Raw genomic sequence first — 23,434 nt, forward strand, 5'->3', positions numbered from 1 at the left:
CCCTTCTTGCCTGATACCAGAACCTTCTTCATAGAAGTTCCACTGGCCCCTGCATTACCTCCAACACCCTGGCCCTGAAACTCTGATCCTCTCCCTTCCTTGTCCAATCAGAACAGGTTTGGGGAGTGGGGCTGAAATATTTTTCCCTATCCACCTGAATAGTTGAAAAAAGTGAGACAAATTTTTGGGACAGCAACATAAAATACCTGTTAAAACTACTGTATTTTTTGCTTATAAGACTCACTCCCCCCCCTCAAAAGTAAGGGGAAATGTCTGTGCATCTTATAGAGTGAATATGTGTGTGCAGTAAGTCTGTCAGATGTGCAGCCCATGGGGAAGTGATGGGGAATGTGCCTGTGATTATGTGCCCATTTGATTCAGAAGATTTTTTTTCTTGTTTTCCTCCTCTAAAAACTAGGTGCGTCTAATGGTCAGGCGCGTCTTATAGAGCAAAAAATACGGTAATTAGTAGCAGAAATAATGAGAAGAAACAAGAGTATGAGATACAGTAGGCAACTCACAAATGATCCTTGGCCTAGCATATAAAATCCAATATGAAACAAGCAAAGAAAATTTCTCTGTAGAACCCACTCCACAACCCCAGCATCACAGCAGGGAAGGTTTAGCCTCAACATCTGGTTTGGCCTGTACGTTTACCATTTAGCAGAAAACTACTCCTGTCCTGGAGCTTCCATAAAACAATGGGGAGAAAAAGCAGTAGACTACAAATTCCAAGTGAAGATTATCATTTTGAATGTCTAAAGTGGCAGAAATAAATTTACAAACCCCCAACCAATAAACTTTGCTTGGTGATTCTGTTGTCACAATTATATTTGTAAGACAAGCTAAAGCTTGTTTTTCTGTGTTTTTAACATAGCTTCGCCATTGTGTGTGTGTGTGTGTGAGAGAGAGAGAGAGAGAGAGAGAGAGAGAGGGAGAGAGAGAGAGAGAGAGAGAGAGACTATTGCCCAGTGAAGTTTGTTTAACAGGGTTTCTACATGTGGTACTCACCTGAACTTTGTATTTACAGAGGTTTTATGCTTTTGCCTTGTTCAAGTCTATAAACACAGAGAAGCTTTGTGTTAATTGGCACTATCAATTAAAAAAATGAAAATAAGGCAAAAGTCAGTTGATATCTGCTGCCTGTATGGAGCATTATTTATTTTGAGCAGTGCCAGTGAAGATTTGGATATGACTGGGATACTTAATGTACTGCTCAAAATACAGTAAATCATTGGCATGTTATAAGAAATTGGCTGAAAACTATATGAGTGAAAGCATTAGAGATGAGTTTTCAGTGTGCCAGATTTTGCTGCTACTGAAGTAGTATAACTTTCAAATGGTGATTTAAAGCTCTATAGATGTTCCAATGTACACACTCTCATCACCTCCCCTGAACCCAAGCTTGCCTGTGCACAAGATGGTGCTTTTGTACCTGGCCCAGGGAGAGAAGGGCTGTCTGCAAAATACATGCAAAATGGAAATACAGGGGGACATTCAGAGTAGTACTGCAGCCTAGACATTGTCTTTCCTGTGTTCAATTCAGCTGTAGTAGCATTGATATTGGAAGGTCTGAGATGCTCAGACAGGTTTTGGATTTCCCTAACAAACATAAATAACAATTTATGTAGCAGCAAGTTGCAGGTTGCCATTTTCTCCCAGAATACCCTGTGGAAGTATGCTAGTTGTTGATATTCTGGGAGGTCAATATAGGGAATTTTAAAAGCATCAGTAAAGTTAGTCCCACATTCCATTTTGGTGGGATTATTCTACCTCCCTCCTAGCACTTTCAGTGAGACTAATGACTGGTCCAGAAAGACATGGGAGTTAATTCTACACAGACTGGGCAGGAAGGTGCTGTTGTACATGTTTTACCTGAGATATTCTCATTTGCACAAAGTTTACAAAGCTAACAGAAAGTAAGAAGAAAAAAAAGATGTTCTGGCATCATAGCTTTGTATGTCTCCTCTATGAAAGGAATTTGATCTTCTAATCCTATTCCAATCAAATACAAATACATGTTTTCTATCTATATTTCAGCCACTTATACATCCAAACTCTCTCAGTAGTAAGTGAGCTATCCTAACGTTTCCCCTTAATTAGTTACCTTCTTGTGCTTCTATAAGGTGTTCTTCCCTTTTGTTGACTATATTTCAACTTGATTTCAACATAAAATTCCAATTTTTTAAGGTCAAATAACAGCCCTTTGGGGAAAAAAACAAGGAAGTAACTAGAAAATTAAAATTCAGCTACTCGTAATGCAGAAAGGAGACCTTTCAGAAGGTAAACCTTGTGTTTGTATATATTCTTCAAATATGTAATTAATACGTGTTCCTGGGCAGTAATTGATTCCTGACATTCTTTACCATCCATTCCAACCTGATTGCCCTCTTGCCACATTTTACAGAGTGAATTGGGTCCATGCTAGCTCTCTATTGTAACCAAAGGAACAGACTTGAAATAAAGTAATAGCAAAATTATGAAATTGTGAACCAGGGAGACCAAACCAAAAGCAATGGGGAAATATTGACAAAGGGGGCCAGGAATAAGGCATAAAGTTTGGCTTCCTGAATAATCAAATTCAGGTTTAGAATACCATTTGACAGTTTTTGTTTTGTTCTGTTTGGTTTCTTTTTGCAGGAGAAAATATCTGTAAGGTCAAGATAAAGGACAATGAATGACTTCCAGAGATATAAGGTTTCACTGTTTCAGCATGATAAAATATATACCACTCGCTTGTAGGGCAGGAATAACAAATGGTTGGCTGTGTGAATGAATGAAGGAATAAAAAGAGCTAGCAGAGCTATTCTATTTGAGCTGGCAGATTTAAAGGATAAAAACAGAGTTCTTTCGAAAGCTCAGAAGAAAGGGGAAAGTCAAGTGTCAAGGAAATCAGATATTACTTTTTCCTGATCTCACGCCAAAAGCCTAGTTGAAGAGGTGGACTGTTCTTCCAGTAAAGAAACTTTTCCTGCCAAAACTGTGGAGGTGGCTACTGTACTCTTGGCCAAAATAAGGATGAACTGTGAAAATAAAAGCTCTACTTCCAATCCTCAGACTACTCTCTAAATAAAAGCTCCATTTATCCAAGAAGGCAAGGCCTGCTATAACACCTTGAGGATGGGTACTTTCTGGATTTTTGATGGTTTACTTGAAGCACATTGGAAGTGACTTTTTTTAGGGAAATCTGGATTGTAGCTTAGGTTGAGAGGAACTTTATGATTGTCTTTTCACTTCACTTTCAATTTTATAGTGCAGTAGACAGACATTGAAATAAAGTGATGTTTGTAAGTACCATGTGAAAATTATTTGAAAGAAATTAGCACATTTAAGGGGCAGTTTAGACATTTACTACATTAAAGCTGGTTGATCATGCTTCCCACAGATGGCAGCCACATCTTGAGTCTATGCTATCTGAAGGGTCACCAAAACCTATACCAGCCTACCCAAGCATTAAGGACAGCATCAGAAACTCTAATATCCTACTCAACTGTAAGAGCCACTGGGGTGTTGAATACTAAGACGAGGACTTCCTCAGTCGTGGCCTTGTCATGCTGAAGCACCTTCCCCAGGGAGATACAGATACAGGTGTATCTGAATTCAGGTGTATCTGAATTTGTAATTGAATACACATTTATTACAGTCTGTGTTTGGTACATAAAAATCATTAGTTGTTGTTAATGAGGTGTCTCTGTTTAATTGTGTTATTATGTTTTTGCTTTTCTGTTACTGTAAGCTGCCTTATGAGGATAGTGTGTCCAGAAAGGTGATTTGAAATAAATGAAAAACTGAAAGCATGCGAGATTTGTCTCCATTGGAATAATTGTTCCTGAAAATGATGGAAGAAGACCGACATGTACTAATAGTTGTTATATTAAAATAAACACATAAATGTCTCATGGACAAGCTTATGTTTAAGTGGAACAAATAGCCACATTAATTATGTCTTTTAATAAATTGATTGTTTTCCATTTTTCCTTGTAATATCAATAACTAGTTTGCAGTATTTGAAATAAATTATCACCTGGTGAAATGCTCTAGTAGTTTTTATATTTACTTTGTCACCAGCAAAACTCGGTAGGTGTGTTCCAGCTGTAGTTAAACTCTTGAAAGTTGTGGTTTCTACAGAAAAGTCCAAACCCAAGAGTTTCTTCATTACAATCAAAGAAATTTAAGTATGTACCCTGGCTTGTACCCTGAAAAAAAGTACAGTTTGACCATTGCAATGTATATTCCTGTATCATGTGCATATGTATCATGTACATAAAAGAGAATGTGTTAATTAGTTTACACAGATTCATGGCATTTAAGTAATCATCATCATCAATGACTGCAAGATCACTGCTTGACCTGAGGACTTGGTCAACTGACCACAAGGACCAATCTAGCTCCACATATATCTGTAAGCTCTGAGTTGGGATCAGTTATGTGCAGTTTGTCTTGTAATGGGAAAATCCTACTGGGCTAACCTCCTGTTACCATACCCACAATGTTGTGCTTTCTTTTCTCTCTTGGATTTGACCACCTACTTCTCTGACCTTTCTGGATGTTCCCTTCAAATATGATTATTATCTGCATGCTCTGCCTTAAGAGAATTGGTGCCTACTGGCCACAGAAACCTGACTTCTTTTGCTCTAAGAATGGACCTTGATGCTACTTCCATAATTGGAAGTATTCTGCTTTCATCTAATTTCCAAGAGGCTATATCACAACTTAGTGCAATTTTCAGGCTCAAATACTGAGACTCAGCTGAGCCTATTATAATCTCCTTCTTAGCTGTCAAACCTGCACAAGCAACAGCTCTGCTCAGTGACTGAGCTACAGGTAGGTTAGCCTGCCATATGTCCTACTACAGAGAGGACACTCTAATCCAAGTCTGGTTTAAAGATAATGTATCATAAGAAAGGAGATAAGAGCCTTCAAGTTGCACTTGGACAACAGACTAAGCAGGCAAACTGGTCACAGATGTCCCCACTATGGGAAAATTAATCATATTTATCTTTATAGGATAATGATTCTTTCTAAATGTGTGTGCACACATAAATTAACATTTGCAAGCCTTGCACAAGTTCTGCTTTTTGATGCTCTTCCCTGTTTGAGTATGTGGGGGAAGAGTAGGTGATACAGTAAGAGGCCAATTATCAGAAAACAGCCATCCTAACAGCTCTGATTATTTGTTTCACCTGTTGGCAGGTTCTACAGATTTCCTGTTACTGCCAGTTTTTTTAAGAAAACACTTTGGATCAAGCTATGCACATTAGCAATAATTCACCTATCGTTGCCACTAGAGGTCAATATAAGGTCACATTTAGCAATTGTTTTAGAAGTGTTATAACAATTAAGAAAATTGCTTCTTTCTCATTGTTTCCCCATAAACTCTTCACTGTATCATTTCTTACACTTCTTTAAATATTTGTTATGGTTGAACATTGGCACACCTTATGGTATTTTTCTATGCCAGATATGATGTCAGCTGCAAAGGCCAAGTTACCAGGAATCAAATTTTCCTTTGATTTCAACTGCATTTTCTTCCATTAAGCTGTCTGTTCAGACCACAAAAAAGTTGAATTGAGGGGACACAGAGTATCTCAATGAAATGAATTTCATGAAAAAACTTAGTAGCTCATTGTTCTTTTTGGTTTGATGCAACAATCAATTATCAACTTTTCACATGTGTTAAAATAATTTTATATAAGGGAAAGAGGTACAGATTATTTGTTTGAGATGTTGCATTCATTTTACACTGTCTACTATAAAAGTGGACTATGCTGCAATGTATTTAAACAAACTGAATATTTTATACCAGAACTGTGTGGGTTTTTTTAAAACAAACAAACAAAAAATGTCTGCAGTATTAGAAAATCTAGTGCTTATGGAAACAGACACTAAACTATTCTTAGTGTTGCTTTACTAATATGCTTCCATAAATGTTTGTATTAACCAGTGGCTAGGGCTTGCCCTACCATTAGGCAGAGTGAAGCAACCTCATTGAGCAGTAGATCCTGGAGAAGGGTAGGGGATAATGACATGGCACTGGAGGATGAAAGTGTGAGCCATGTTGTTGGTCCTGTTCCTCCTTCCAAAAACTAACATGGTGTCTTTGGTGCAGTGGAAGTCAATTTCCCATTGACAATAAGAGACTACTGTCAGTCTGGCTCAATTTTAAAATATATTTATTATATTTGTATCCTGCCCTTTTTCCTTTCAAGGAACTCAGGGTGGCTCACATCATTCTTTTCATCTTCTCAGTCTTTGCTCCGCAACAACCCTGTGATGTAGTTTGGGCTGAGTGTCTGTGAGTCAAACAATTAGCTCCATGGTTGAACAGGAACAAGAACCAGATCTCCTGACTCCTAGTCCCATACTTTTAACCACTGCACTTCACTGGCTTCCTAGAATGGTGTAAGGCATCTTGGGCCAGCCTTTGCAACTTTGCATTAATTTCATTATTATTGCATAATCATATTAAAATAGGAAATCACAATTTGCAGTGTTTGCCTGGGGCCCTGGTGGATCTGAGTCCTACTCCCTATTCAGCCATGAATCTTGCCATGTACTAATTCCCACCGCTCTAATGATCTATTACCATTTGCTGAAGCAATTTTCAATATTCCATACTGACTGAGCTACTTAGGGAGCAATCCTATGGCCCCTAGTCAATGTCTCCTGTCCCCTTACATGCAGTACAGAAAGAGCAACACTGGTCACTTTCCAAGATCAGGAAAGTGATCTGGGGGGGGGGGGGGGGGGGGGGGGGGGAGAGGCAGGTAGGAGAGGAGACTGGAGAGACCAGGATACAAACTATCTGAACACCTCTTCCTTCTTCCTCTGAAACACTTCAACTAGATGGACAAACAAACAATGTCTAGTGAAAAAAGGAGGGCAGGAGGATGGGGAAGCAATAATTGACTCCACCAATCTTCCTACTGGGCATTGGATGATCATTAGGCATTGAATTCAGTTGATAAGCTATAGCTAAACTGTTCAGTGAAAAGCAGAAACATGAATCCTCAATAAAAATTAATCTCATTAGTGAGCACAAATTTGGTGTAGCGCTTAAAGTGTTGGACTGGAAATCAGGAGATCTGGGTCCTAGCCCCACTCAGCCATGAAACTCACTGGGTGACTTTGTTTCAGTCATGGACGTTCAGTCCAACCTACCTCACAGGGTTGTTGTTGTGATTATAAAAAGGAGAAGAGAAGAACTTTTTAAGCTTCCTTGAATTCCTTGCAAAGGGAAGAAAGACGGAGTATAACTATAATACAGTAATAATCATGGTAACAACAACTGAAGAAGTAGGAAGGGACCTTCTGTGGATTTGTAAGTTGGTTTATCCAGTTTCAAAGCAACATTTTGTGCTATGCAGCTTAATTACGTGTTTGGAATTGTGCACAGTGTATGTCAGCATGTGTATGTGACCATTCTGTCTTTGCATCTGGTTTTTTTCTGTAAAGCTATCACTATTCTTTTCTTCACTTTCCCACTTTCTGGTGTCTAGCATGTTTGGAGTTTTCCATAAGAAGTGTGTCAGTTAATTTTGCATTTGGATTGGCATGGGTGTAACCTAAAGGTAAGCTGAGGCCAGGAAAGGCCATTCAGCTATCTGTGGACATACTTCAGTTGCTTAGACAGTTGTTATTAATTGTTTGGGTGAGTTTGAACTAGGTATGGTCTGGGAACCAGGTGGCTCTGGGCAGTATCTTGGCCAACTTGGAAGTGCTATTTGTCACCAGATGTGCCTGGTCATCAACATTCCTTGGTATGGAAATGTTCAAATGCACATACAGTTATCTTTTAAGATTATTTCCCAATCAGTTATGTGACTGTGGGAGCATGTGAGACTATATTGAACACCAGAAACCTATATGAGGTCAGTATTGGGGTCAGTGCTATGTTCCGGACAAGAGTCTGTATGCTTTTTGAGGAGTTCCTGACAGCAGAAAGGACATAACCCTTGTACCCTGTATCTTCCTTGCCTTTATAATCCCTTTACAAAACCAGTAATAAAATATTATACAAGCTACAACAAGAATAATATAATTTAAGATGAAAAACAATGCAACACATTTTTAAACAAACTAAAGCAAAATAAATGGGATTTAGCTAGTGGACAGTTTCAGTAGAAGCCATAATTAATACAATACTTAGCAACTATGGCTAAATGGATAGAATGAGGTCCTACAACTCCCAGCAGAGCTGCTTGAGAAATACAGGGAAGTGCAGAATTTTTTTGCCCTAACATGCATAAGATTGTGCACTAAAAGTTGGAACTATCAGCTAAGACAGATAATGGACCGTAGAGTTCATACAAAGCACAAATTGTCCAAAGCTAGGTTTGCGCAAGATGATGATTTCAGACTTTTCAAGCAGTCAGTTAGGGAGCATCTTGTTTAGTCCAACTATAATAACTATTTGGGCACCTTGGCATGAGTGTTCCAATTGTCACCTTCCAGCCAAATGTGATATAGGACAACTACACAAAGTATTGTATGTCTAGGATAAAACCTTGAATTTTGAGGCTGTAGTTTTCACTTGTGTCCAGAAGGGAAAGTATAGATAGATACTTAGATAGTTGCTTAGATAGTTGTTATTGTTTGGGTGAGTTGGTATTAGATATGGTCTGGGAACCAGGCAGCTCCCAGACCATGTCTAGGATAAAGCCTTGAATTCTGAGGCTGTATTTTCCACTTGTGTCTAGAAGGGAAAGTATATTTTGAGTTACCTAAATTGTTTTTGTACCTTTCCAAGTCAAACCCTTAAAAAGAGTCCGCTGCAAACCTCCTGCTTTGAAGCTCTATAGCCTTGTGTCATTGTGCAGGAGTCTTCATGAGAAAGGAATGAGTTATGCACCCCACTCCTCTGGTGTATGGAAAAGTACACCATGTGCTGCAGCTGACACTCAAGAATCCCGTATGATCTCTGTGTGGCAAGCTGTTCTGACAAAGATTGAAATACCTCCTCCCACTGAGGCTGTATTAAGCATCTCTTCCTGAATATACATATCATCTCTCCTGTACTGAGAAAAATAACATTTTCTTCCCTAGGATTTCTTTTCAATGGGATCTCTTAATCTTTGGACTTTGGATTTTGAATTGAAATGTCAACACATGAAAATGACTTGTGGAAATGCATTTTTTAAAAAGCTCTATTATATTAACTTAATCAGAATTCTGAGGAAGATCTAGAAATGTAAAATAGCTTAGGCTAGTATTTCTGAAGTTTGCTACCCACCGAGCATGTTTGTCATATCATTCCAGAGGACTTCTGTGCATTCCAGAGGATTGTTAGGTACGCTTCTAGATGTACTGATTCATCAGTTCACACGTAGCATCAATTACCCCTAGAATGAGCTCACAAATTCATATTTGTATTTGGCTGAGTGTGTAGGCAAGATGAGGCCAATGTGTATATAGGGGAACCGTCGCTTTTCTACTCACCTCCTGAGGGATCCTAGTAATACAACCAGAACATGACTGGTTTAGATATTAATCTTATCAATGCCCTTGAAAACTGAGGCAGTGCTTGAACAAATATGTTGTAAGACTATGAACTCATGTCTTTGCATGAGTGAATGGTTGCATTTCCTCTTGTCATACTTCCAGATTTCCATGTAAGTGTTGCAGTCAGTAATGCAACTGTTCATCTGAAAAAAATAACAGCAGGCTGGCAGGGGATACTTGGAAGTCGAAAGACTTTCTTCTGTCTATACATGCTCGTACATACGATTATGCCCCTGGTGACTCTTGGCACATTGCTGTGAAGTGTGCAATTCCTTACTATTAGCATTTTATCAGGATATAGAAGTAAAAAATCAAATGACCGTCCTTTGAATAGTAAGTATTCAAGTGGGTACTTATTTTTTCTGTAAAAAACTTGAATCACCACAGTTACCGCCGTCACCATCACCACAGTTAGAGTGACTGACTGGGCTCAGAGTTTTAAAAATCTAGAAGAATGCATTTGTTGTTACATGCCATCAAGGCATCTCCAAGTTACAGCATCCATATGAAAGTATGCTTTCTAAAATCCAACAGTTTCAATTTTGATGATTTCTGTTTACAGGGAATATTCTAGCTGAATTTGACCTAGGATCCCTTGTTTGCCTTTCTGTCAGTCCAGAGAATTTGCAAAACTCTTCCAGCACCATGTGTTAAGCACATACATTTCCATCTTGTCTTTTTTTTTCTCCCACTGGCCTGTTTTGACATCCATACATAGCAAAAAGAAATCCATGGCAATTCAATATTGGTTGGCATGAATGAAGCTATTGCATGCAAATACTCTAATCCTAAACATGTTTAAGTAGAACTATTTCCAGTGATACATTTCCCCGAGTTAATGCTCTTTGGATAGACATTAAGAGCAAGCAATTGAACTGCCTTGCTGTAACAATGAGACAGCCTGACAACATTACAAAATCACTCTAGTGTGCTCATAAACCCAAGAAAGACACTGCCGTGATGAATATATTAGATCAAACATAAGACGGCTATGCCCATTCATGCCTAATTTCAAGGGAAGAACCAAGGAGAACAAATAAGATTGAATTTAAATGTTTTTCTGCCAATAGATAACTATCTGCACTGTCTGCTTTACATAATTAGTGTTAATGTGTGGAATAGTACATTCAGCACCTGTCATAATCTATTGGATCTAACCAGGTGAAAGGTTCCAGTAATATGGAAAGTGGTCCACAACAAAGGGAGGATACAACAGTTCAATGGTAATGTAAGAGTACTAGCATTGGGATAGGATTATAACTCTCAGCCTGCAACAAAATTCGTAGTGCAGAGTCCAGTGATGCTGTGGCACTAACAAGAACTAACTCTAATGCAACAGGGAGGCAGCATTTGCTAGAGCAACTGGAAACAGTGCCCAAATTAGCACTTCAGGAATTGGAAAAGTCAACAGGGCTTGGAGAAGGGAGCTTTGCAGTCTTGTCCTGTCCCAGAAGTGCTAATTTGGGACTGGTTTCCAGTAGCTCTAGTAAAGGCTGCCTTCCTGACTATTCAGAAATTGATGTAAAACACTAAGTTCCTTGGCTCCTGGTTAATTGACACTACTTCTACAAACCCTTCAAAAACTGGAAGTGTATATAATACAATAGAATGCAATTTTATTCCATATTCATTTCAACAATGCAGAAGAATTCTAATAAAAATTATCACTCTATATTAAGCTGTATTTTGTAATTTCAGACTATAACAAATATAGAGAATTTCCTTATGAACTGGTTGTCTCTTTGTTGTCCTCCTCTGACATGTATACAATTAGTCAGTGCAATCACTGATTCTCACAATCTTGAGTAGTCAGCCTGTAAGCAATGGAATTTTATATTTTACCATGTGTTTTATTCTTCCATGTGGGGTTTTTGCTGCCATTTCAAGAGATTTATTTCCAAATGGCCATGTGCAGTTACACCTTTTAAATATTCTAATATATTTAATAAATTCAAACCTTATAAATAATAAGTAGGTAGAAGATTTTAGGAATATTTCATTGTTCATTATTTCTTGAATATAGTTCTCCTGTCATAAGATGAACAGAAGAGATTCAAACTCCTAAATCGGTGCTTTATTTATTAGGATATTTTTATCCCATCCATTACGGTTTGTCTCTGGATGACTTTGCAGTCTTGTATTTCCTCAAAATCAAGTGATTCATGTACAAAAACACAACAATGCAAGCATTATACATATCCAAGAAGTCATACTATAACAACAATCCAGCATAGAAATTGTATTGTTCAGACTCTGGAAGAATGGCAAGGAGGTTACTTAACTTCAACAGGTAGTATATTGAACCTTCCCAGTGTCCAAAATGAAAAATATTTTCTTGAAAGCATGTCAAGGCCTCAGCTTATTAGGAAGAAACCAGAGAAAATAGCCTTGAAGCTGCCTTTCCCAATAATTCTGCAAATAAGGACTCCTTTTACAGTAAAAACAAAGCTGTTTACCTTACCAAAACAGATGTGTTCCTAGGAAAGGGGGATGGAGCCTAGGAGCAATAGGAAGGAACAAAGGTATACATCCATAGCATGGAGCATTGTTTTTGTTCTCAGCATGAGGGAAGGGATGTATTGCTTTCCAAGGCATCTTTGGAGGCCCATGGAGCACCCATTGCCTACTTGAGGAACCAATAGACTACGGAGAAGTGGAGTGTAAGCTTTCTACTGCTTGTTTATTAATCTTCTGTATCCATATTACTTCACTCAATGCAATAACCTTTATATCATCATTGACACAGCTAGTTATGTGCCTTTTTAAAAATCCATGAACCTGAAGTAGAGTGCTTCGGCTGCCCCAGGACCCATGGGCAGAACAGACACCTCAGACACTTTCTCCATGACATAGTCTCCTCTTCTCTCCATCTTTTTCAGGGCAAGCTAGCCTTTTCTAAGCATGTTCTGAACAAGGGATGGAAAGGAAGATGGGATGGAAATTTTGAATCCACTGGTACATTTCTGGCTGATTTCCAGTAAATTGGCAGGGGTTCCTGATACCTAGTGATCTCATAGTAGCAGCAACTAAAATACTGTTCACGCCACTCAGGTTAAGTTGCTGAAAAATAATGGTTGCAAAGAAATCAAGAGAGGAGGTTATGTCAATGGGGTTGTGGACTTAGCTCTGATTTCCTGTGCATGAAAGCCTCAACTTCATTAACTCTTACTTCTGTGGGTTTACTCAAGCCATTACTTCACACCTCACTCTATTTGGGGATACTTGGGATTCTAGAACAGAGAGAGAGAGAGTGAGAGATGGGGGGGGTGGAGGAAATCCTTCAAGTTTAAGGTCTTTCCACCCTTGTTCTAATCTGCCACTGTGCACCTGCAAGTGGCTTATTTACAGGATGTAGAATATTAATTTTCATAAAGCAATTAGTACCCTTTCTCCCTCCATAGTACACATGTACTATGGTTGCATATATTAAAATACAAAGGATACAGAAAATGTGAAGCACTGATGTACTTTCAAAGGACATTGTTCCCTGTACAGTTAATTCTGCTTACAGTGGATAATAACATTTTCACTCTATTATACCTTCAACACATGACCTGGAATAGCACCCAATGAGTATAAGATCTAGGACTACAGCATTCTCAAGGTATTAATCATTTCTCCTGGTGTGGGGTGCAAGCCATAATTCAACCATTTAATGATGAAGACAGCACAAGGAAGTTGTCCTTTCCATTCTGTGTCCTGGGTTTAACCTTAAAGTTAGTCACAGCTTTGTGAAAGTAAACAGGCTGTGGGTATTAAGGAACAGAATTACAGCCTAAGAGCAGAGGATGTTCAAAGTTGTTATCAAATCTCCCCAAGTAGATAGAAGTACTGATAACATGCTTGTTTTCTGTGGCTTGTTTCTCCTTCCTTCATTTCAATCTTGCTGCAGATGTCCAGCAGGTTTCCCTGCTTGCTATTCTTATTTGACCTTTTTGTTGCAAAGTTACTGTGGAAGCTTTAAATAGTTCTTTATGAGATCTCAGTGGGCACTTCAATCTGAAATTCAGGACGAGCTCTTGTTATAATCCTACAAATCAGCATATACAAGCTGACCTGCCGCTTAGTGTTCATTTCAGCCTCAAATGTCTATTGTCTCTCACAGTAGGAAGAGAAGAACACAGCATATGGAAGAAAAACAGTTTCTTAAAACTGCTGTGAAGCAAGCATGAAACTTTGAATTCTTACGCCAGAATGTCCTTGCCATCTTCTTCAACTTTTCAGTTAGTATGAAAGCTGCAAAGATGAGGTGCCTTCCTTTCCAGTCCTTTCACCCCTTACAAATAACACATATTGTAAATCAAAGGCACAATTTTTCTTCTAAATCACTGTTGTTTTGTAACTATTAAATATAAATGGACACCTGTATTTTTATTTTCATTTTGAGAACCTGTAATTCTGCGTTGAAAAGACAGCTGTGCCACCAAATGCATAGCAGAATCTATCTAGCCCAAAAATACCTTTTACATGGCAATACTACAAGATTGACACTCGTTAGATGGAGGGCTCTGATCTCAGAACCCTCTGTCCTCCTTAAAAGCCTTGCAGACAAGAGGAATAATGGTGGCCTCTGTAACCTCCCTTCATATTATGTTTGCTTGACAGGACTACTTTACATTGCTATGGTGGATGGGAATTGAGAGTCTTCTGGACCCACCAGATGCACAGCCTAGCCTCGCCTTGCCTCACCCACTCGACCATCTCTGGCACACTGATTTCCTCCCTTCTGGAGGTGGAACACCAGCCCCAAGCAATGAGATCTTTCTGAGCTATACTCTAATTCGATGTTGTAAGCCGCCCCGAGGCCTTGGCAAGGGGCGGCATAGAAATGTTTTAATAAATAAATAAATAAATAAATAATTGGACTGCCCTCCTCTGCTGATTATTCATCATGGGGTGAAAATCTATGCCTTCCTCATCTAGCTCTGAGAAGTTCCCCTCCCCCAAGTCCCCTCCTGCCAACTGCATATCTGGGTTATTCCCAGAGACTGCCTGCCTACCTGGGTAGTCTAGCCTTGAGATAAGCATCACACTCCTCTCAACTAAATGTCTGGGAGTGGTCCATATTTCTTGGTCTCCTCCCACACATCTGCTTCTTCTGATTCTGATTCTTCTAGAGACCAGCCAGCAAGTGTGCCCAAAGCAGCCATCTGTTCCCATTCCCAGCATTATCTGTTCAAGACATGCTAGAAAAAATAGTATGGTCTACTATATAGGGCCATTACAAAGGATATTTTTTCTAACTCACACTCTGATGTGTGGCAAGGAGTGGGAGCAAATGCAATGGCACACTTTATCTCCATGCCCACTTGGCAGACCTGCTGTGCTTTTGAGATGGTTATCTGTGCACACTCAGCACTAACATGTCATTGGTTTAATCCAACATACATGGGCTCAATAGGGAAACAGGGGAAAGAGACAGACTATATTCACTTGTGTGTCTATTTCTTAAACAGCAACAAAAATCAGACAGATCCTCACTTCTCTGATTTCTATATGAAATGAGATTGAGGCAGATCAAACAAATCTGCTGCCAATATGGGTAGTCTGAGCCAGAAAGGTAGCTGTGTAAACTGTTCTTCTTCTATGGAGGGAACTCCATGATATTGAAGCCTTAAAGGTTCTGCATCTCACCCTTTTGGAGGCTTAGTACTCAAAGCAGCACTTCCATTGTTGATTGTAATGGATGGAATATCTCTTACCTGGCATGCTTTGATGTGTTTGTTGATGTTCGTATTCCCCTTACTTTTGAATATAAAGGGTAAGTGTTGGAACAGCTACTATTTGTCTGAATTTTCCCACCACAGTTAAAGATTTGCCACTAAGAAAATATCCCAAAGTTCTAGATTTTTAATTATGAATAATTAAAACTAAATGAATAATTTATATACAATACATCTATCTAATATTTGGGTTTTCCTGGTTGGCAAAACCAGATGTGATGTTGGAGATTCAAGAACATAATCCCCTGCAGCTGCAAGTTAAAAGTTTTTCAAATCATATCAGGGCTATTATTCTGGGAAACTCGGGGTTGAATTGTTCCCTCACCCTGGTCTATAACACATTTTCATACTGGTTTTTGACTCATGGAGGAAAAAATGCAGATGTCTAGACTGAGAAAAAGATGCAGGGAAAAGGCTTAAATTCTCTTTTTTCCACCATAACAGCTATTGTAAGCTAAACACAAACATGGAAATTTCTGTGCACAGACATCCTGCATAAAGATAGACAAATCTATTAATTTCAGTTTTTCTCATTTTCTCATTTCTTTAACCTTAGGCTTAGTTTGGCTCATTTTTATATACGTTTGCAAATTTAGGGCATGGATGCCCTCATGAATCTATAGTATATTGTATGCATTTCTCCTAAAATAATGTTTTTGTATAAAACGTTGCCTAACATACACATATCTTTAAACTAATCCTCATTAATATAATGTATTTCCATGTTATTTTCACAAACAAACATATTTTATATGTGCTTTCACCTACAATACACCATGTTGTATGCATGTTTTACAGGAGAATTGTTTTGAAAAAACTGGGATCTATCAAAATTTAACTGCAATTTGGTTCACATATTCATCCAGGAAATAAAGTGAAATAAGATCACATTAAAATGCAACTAATTGAATTTCTTCATCATTCTTTTTTCTGCATCATGTCTTGTTAGGCACTTGGAGAAAAAAATTAAATGATTAATGTACTTCAGCTCCGAGTTATGTAATTATTTTCTATTAGCGTAATCATTATCCCTTCCCTTCTTTCTCACCATCTATTATCATTGTTGCTGTTTCTACCTCTTTTTGACTAGAAATCAGACTAACTTGCCAAAATTTCAGAGCTGGAAAAGGAGGGGGAAATAGTGAGAGAGAAGTGTTGCACCAAAATATTGAAGGTGAGATCAGATACACACTTCCTTAGCTGGCAAAATAATTTACCTCTTTGAGCAATACTGGTCTACTGGTCTAAGAATTATTGGATTCTTTTTTCCACATAGGTGGCTGTAAACACCATTCAGAGAGTACAAGGCAGCTTGGAAGAACCATCACTCTCATGGTATTAGAATGGTCATTTAGAGTTCTCCAAAACAGAGAAACTGCATGACTAAAAAGATAGGAAAAGATGAGTAATCTGCATAATAATTATATCATGAAATTCATATGTATAGATACTAATTGAGAAATAATCACCATATTTTTAATAGAAATATAATACATTTCACTATGTCAGGTAGAATATGGTCATGTGACCTTTGTACCTTCCTTTTCAGTCTGATATTCAGTTGCTGATGAATATTGGACATTCTTATGGTTCTTTCTTTTTACAGTGAAATTGGATAGGACAACTCTTCACATACAGGATCCCTTTAAAAAGAAGTTGATCCTTTGGCAGACCTTAGCGGACTGTCTGCTGTAAAAGAGACACCTGGCCATCATACATTTGGGCCCATGTGCCACTTGCAGGTTTTTGCAGTGCTTTCCAAACTTCTGAAGACTGTTTGCCCTATGGAGACACAAGGACAACAGAGATGTTTATGTATACTATAGGAGTTCATGAGCATTCTGCAGCTTATTCCAAAAGCAGTTCACCTTTTGTGAGCAAATCAAATGCTCAGAAAAAGTTTGGAGGCTGCATCTCAAAATGCAGCCATCCACCTCTACTTCATCCTTTTCTTTTCCCCAAACCAGGCAGGTCTGGGTACAAGACCCTACAAGACATTGTTCTCAGAAGAATTGATGTAGGATTGTTTCCCTGGTAAGCAAAAGCTGTCCTATAGAGGAACATCTTTTGTCTTAATCTTTTGTCTTTTGTCTTTGTCGTAGTTTTCCCTTAATCCCACATAAGTTGCTGGGCAATGCAGTCAGATGGGGAATATAGCACTCATGGGATCAAGGTCAGCATGGGTCTGCTATATTATTACAAAGCCAGCTTGATCTGGACTGCAGATTGGATTCTTAATTTTAATGAAAGACTAGAGAAATTGGAAATAGCAGATCTTGAAGAAGGAATACATTATTGCATATGGGCTAAAGAATATATTTAAAAAGCTTTGGCACTAAATAATAGTTTAGTGGTTTACATAAAAATTTGGTATTCTATGAGAAGAATAATCAGTCCTCCAATCTCTCTTTTGATGTCTCCAACAGAAGCATAGTATAGAAAACATTTAAGGAAAAACAATGATCGTATAACATATGGAGACATGATGATAAACAAGGATGAATCAAGTTTTGACAAGAACTAAAAGATGAAGGAAAAAGTATAGAATGTCTTCTCTACTACCAACTGGTCTTAAGACTGAAAAAGAAAATCCAAATTGGAAAAGGTACAATGAGAGACCCAACAGATTTTGATGGGATGATTAAACATCAAAAAGACCATTGATTAGGACAAATCTATAAGCAATTGTTCTAATATGATACTGAAAATCAACAAGTTAAAACATGTATGATCAACAGAATTTTGAAGAAATACTCTCCCATTATGGATGAAGGATACAAAATTTACAACTGGCCCATCATTAATTGGTATAAGATTTTTTTCAGTGGTATATTATCCCAAAAGAGATACAGAAAATGAACCAGAATTATAATGGAAAATGATGGAAATGCAAAGAAGTAGATGGGACTTTTCACCATGTGTGGTGGACATGAGATAAAATTTTGGAAACAGATACATGTGGAAATGCAGAAAACAATTAAAATTAATTTCCCTATGAATGCCAAGAGTATGCTAAAACCAGAGACACTTCCAAAAAGCATGCTAGTTATTTAAATATAAATAAGAGTTACAGTTGCATTAAAGTTGAAAACAGAAGACTGCCCAACTCCCAAAGACTGGAAAGTAGCTGAGTATGTGACCAGCTAATTATATAAATAGAACCAGTTAATTATATAAATACAAGACCTGGCAAAGAATGTAATGAAAAATGAAAAGCTTATTATATACAATTTAACTAATATTCAAGAAAACAGAATTCATAAAAATATTATCAGTGAGCGTTATTCTACTATACTCAATACTAAAACTATAATGTTATTTACAATTAGTCTGATAAACTAGATCAATCTATTTAAGAGTCTTAATTAAGAACTGACTGATTTAACTGTGGGTGGAAGAGACAGAAATTTTTGCTTTTCATGAACTCATCAGATATCGAAATTATAGGCTACATTTTTGCAATATCCCTTGGTACTCTTTTTAATACACCCCCCAGACACATACTTATTGTTTCCTTTGTTTGTACCTTGCTTATTTTTATGAAAATAAAATTTTTAAAGTCACCATGGGCCCTACTCACCCTGCTTCTCACTACATCCTGCAGTAACCATTCAGCAAGGCAGCTCACATTTGCAAATGTCTGAACTCAAACACTTCTGACACTTCTACCACACCATGAGAAGCTTCAGCTCTCTCAAAACTCTTCTCTGCTTTCAGCCTGCTATGACCAAAGAACTAGGAACAGTCCTTGTATTTCATAAATCAATACAAACTGCCCCAAATACGAGGTGGAGAATAATGAGGATGCATATAGCAATAACAACAGCTACAACAACTAGTCATAAGGTTTCAACTGTATGGCGTAATGCACAGGAGACGTACTTATCAAAACTGTCATGCGTTCTGCATTCTTAACTAAGAGTTGTTTATTTTGATAAGTCAATATATTGTGGTAAGTCCAGAAGGGCATTTTGTTACATGAAAAGACTCAGACTGGGAATATATTCAACATCAGCCTTCATATTGGCTGACCTTTTGTTTTCATCTCTTACACCAGCAGGGAAGTAAAAATCCCATTTTCCCAGATAGCACAAGCAGGCTCAAAGAAATCATTTTCTTCATTTTATTTAATTTCTTGCACAGAATGGGCTAGGGATATAGCCTGGAGGCACCCTAGGGTTCCTTATACTAAGATGCCAAAGCACTAAATTTCCTAAAGAGGTACACACAGCAAAAAGGAGTGATCCCTTATGCTACAATCCATAAATCATGAAATGCACAAATAACAATTCAGAAAACTGTGAGGTTTGATTACCAGGCTCCTCCTCTGTAGTAGTAATACATGCAACATCAAAAAGCATGGCTTCATTGCAGATTTCAGGAATATAAATCCACTGTTCTAGCAGTCTATATAACAGAAGTATAGAAAAGACTAGGTGAGATTATTCTTGGCTTCTTGGCTTGGCTAATGGGTCATATTAGTATAAGAAGCTGATCATGCAGATGTATGATCACATGTCTTACTTTACAGAGGATAGTTCTCTATACAAAGATATCCTTTGTTTAAAGGGTTGTCCAATCCATGGTTTAGAGATAAAGAAGATGGAACAGCAGGGACCCTGAATTTTCCAGTCAATAGTTGGCACTTGGACAGCAAACTGAGTAGGCATACTTGGTCACAGTATTCATCACTGTATTGTAATTCTATTCATATCATAGGAAGCATTTCTAAATTGGCTTCTATATTTACCAATAAGAAAATGTAAATCCAGTGCAGATCTGTTCTGTTACATTTGGTTCTGTTTTGGTGGTGCATCCCTCTTCTTTGGCAACATAGAACCGGTAAACCTACTTTAGTTACATTCAAATATCAGCATTTGGTCTTCCTAACATAATACATTTTACCATTATATTATACTATTATGTATGCATTTTGAATATCTTATTTGACTGGGGAACTCCAATGAAAATTTGTAGACATATGAATATCAATGGATAACAGTGCTGGTTTGTGTGTTGGTTCCCAAGTGCCAAATTAGGTAAGTTCTAATTAGGCAACTATGTTTGTGTGCTTCTAGGGAAAGCTCTGACTTTATGATCCAGGATCAGCTTGTTCATCTTTCCATCAGACCAGGGTATTCAAAAAGGTCTCCTCCAGCACCATGTTTTGAAAGCATCCATTTTCTTCCTGCCAGCTTGCTTCACTGTCTAGCTTTCACACCCATTGGGCATACAAGAGTTTGGTAATAAAATCTGATCTTGGTCTCCAGGGAAACATCCTTACACTTGATTATTTTTCTACTTCCTTCATTGCTGCTTTTCCAAGACGTTGAATTTTTTTGGCTGCAGCCTCCTTTTAAATGGATCACTATGTAAAAGGCATGTGAAATCTTTCTTAATTTCAATTTCTTCATTGTTAATAGTAAGGATCCATGATTCCTCTGTAGTCATATTTTCTTAATATACATCTGCAGTCCTGCTTTTGTACTTACTTCTTTCACTTTCATAGAGTTGGAAATGGCCAGAGGGCCATTGGATTCCACCCCCTGCTTAATGCAAGATTTATCAGGGGTTCTTTCAATTCATCGCAGTAATGAAAGAAGTACAGTACCATATAGATATCTTAAATTATCGATGTGTCTGCTGCTGATTTTCACTCTTTCATTAATCCTCATCCAGTTTTTCTTATGATATATTCTGTGTACGGATTGAATAGATAGGGAGATAAAATACACCTATGTCTGATGCCTTTGCATGTAAGAAACCATTCCATTTCTCTTTACTCTGCCTAGTTTATTGCCCATGATGTAGGTTATGCATCAGGACAATCATATGCCAAGGTTCTCCTATTTCTTTCATTACTTACCATCCTAACCTTGTTACTTCAATAGAGCCTGTAAGTTGGGAAAGCATTTAGCTTGCTTACTTATCTCAGCATTTCTGGGCAGTGTACATCTTTCTCTTGCCTCCTGCCATTTTATCCACACAACAATGGTGCTGACTTGAATATTGCTGTCATGATCTGTATGCAGAACTGTGGATTATCTGCTGGTTTTCTGTGATCCAAAGGATGATACACAGAACGTTCTTTTGCTGACTCTTTGAAATTGGCACCTACATGTACCCTACCTTGGAGAAGAAGCTGGAGGTTCAGGAATTAGTAATGTGCATGATCTGCCAGTAGAGTAGGAGAGGCACAGGACCTCAGGGGTAACTACCATGAGGGCATCACCTGTGGAAGCAGAGACTAACTCCAAAGCCCTTGGGAAAGATGCTTCCTGAAAAACCTAAGAACTCAGAAAAAGTGCTAGGCTAAGCCAGAACCCTCCTTTTCTGAAAAGGTCTATTCATGCATAGAGGGTTTGCTCAAATGGTTTGCTCAAAACTTTTGAACTACAACCACAAACAACTTGCAGCTGAATTCTGGTATAGTTCAAACAGTCTATACATAATAACAGCAGCATAAGGCTAAGCAAGATGCTGAAAACATTGTTGATGAGACCTTACTGAATGTAGTTTCTATTGTCTTGATTAACTCCTGGTATGAGTGCTTCTGGGCTGAACTCCTATACTTCTTCTGCTGCTCCCTGTCTGCAGTGTGGCCTTGGGGCCTTGTTGCCTATGACCTGGATTGTTATGACCTAGCCTGATCATTTTTCTGATGACCACCTTGAAACTCTTGAACATGAAACTTCTAGAAATTCTAGAAATGTGGCAGCATGCTTTTTAAATTCCTCACCGGATCAATGTCATGTACTACTTCCTCAGAAGAAGTATTTGTGATCCTTTGTAGATTGGACCTCTGGCTTTGGAAAATGGTCCTTGATAGCTTTTTAGGTACAAAAAATTCATGTGGATGATAATAATTATTAAGAATGTATTTCAACTTGCATGGCAAGTCATTGCCCATTAGCAGCAGTTGAAGAAAATAGTTTATGATGCCATTATTATTAACACCTTAAGAAAAAGTCAACATGTAGCTGTCCCACTCTGAACAGGAACTTGCCTGTAATTGATACAGCATCAGAATAGCAACTGTTTTGTAGTCTTCCCAGTTTGATTGAAACCCTATTTACAGTGTTATTCTATGTATGATTGCATATAAAATATCCTATAACTCCCAACATTCCTTATGCTGGCTGCAGCATACCAGGAGTTGCATGACTTTTTTCTGTCTAAACATGCACAGCTTGTGCCCTTGGGATTCTTTCCCAGACTCATTAGCTTACCATCTATTAATTCATCATTGTTGGTGGGATTCAGAAACCTACTTCAGAAGTAGCTATTCTGCAACAAATATTGAGCATTCATTCCAGTGGCAGAAACAGCTAATCTTCAGATTTCTAGAATAAGATGCATGGAGTTAGAAATGTAAAGTGTCTCTGTCCAAGAAACTGTGTCATAACACTTGTCAGGAAATCTACTTCCTTCTCCATGCCCCTTCCATTTGGCCTGCTCTATAATAGTATCTATCATGTCCAAAAGATCAAATGTCCTGAAAGGTAATGGGTATTTTGTGTTGGAGTAAGGCCAGCATTTTGAAAGATATTTTAACAAGAGTATAATTCAACAGCGGCCTGGTGGCTTGAAAGAATGTTTCAGGTTCCATTTAATGAAAAGAGTGTGTTTTCAAAATTTGCTAAATCACTCCAATTTAACATACTAGCTTTTAAAAATATTAAGCCCATCTGTATTTGTATATGTTCCTTAGCATGGAATGTTGTGTTCACAGCACTAAAGGAAAAAGAGAGAGTAAGAAAGGCAGGAAATAGCAAAGTTAAACTTACAAGAATACAGCAGTGTACATGTTTTAAGACTGGTCTTTAATTTATTGAGCACATAGGAGATTTGAAACAAAAGATAAGACCATTTTACATTTAAAATAATTACATGCCATATGTAACCTATCCTTGTGTTCCAGTAAGTCCATACAGGCCAGGGCTTTGCTTAGACCATATTAGACCATACTCTTGTCAAATGCCCACTGAATGTTGTAAGATCTAATACAAGCTTCAATGTTGTGAAGATCGGTCAGAATCCAAATAAAAAGATATATTGTTCCAAACAGAAAGTATGTAAAGAAGATGATGGTTTTCTTCTAAATTTGAAGGTGTAGTGAAAGTAAGCATTTTCTACATTTGTTATCTTTAACCATTCTTTGTATCCAGCCCTTTCTTGTTTGAGTTTTTTATTCAGAGTTGCTTTTACTG

Source organism: Varanus komodoensis, unplaced genomic scaffold (assembly GCF_004798865.1).
Source record: "Varanus komodoensis strain SLA01 unplaced genomic scaffold, ASM479886v1 scaffold14_1, whole genome shotgun sequence".
NCBI lineage: Eukaryota > Metazoa > Chordata > Lepidosauria > Squamata > Varanidae > Varanus > Varanus komodoensis.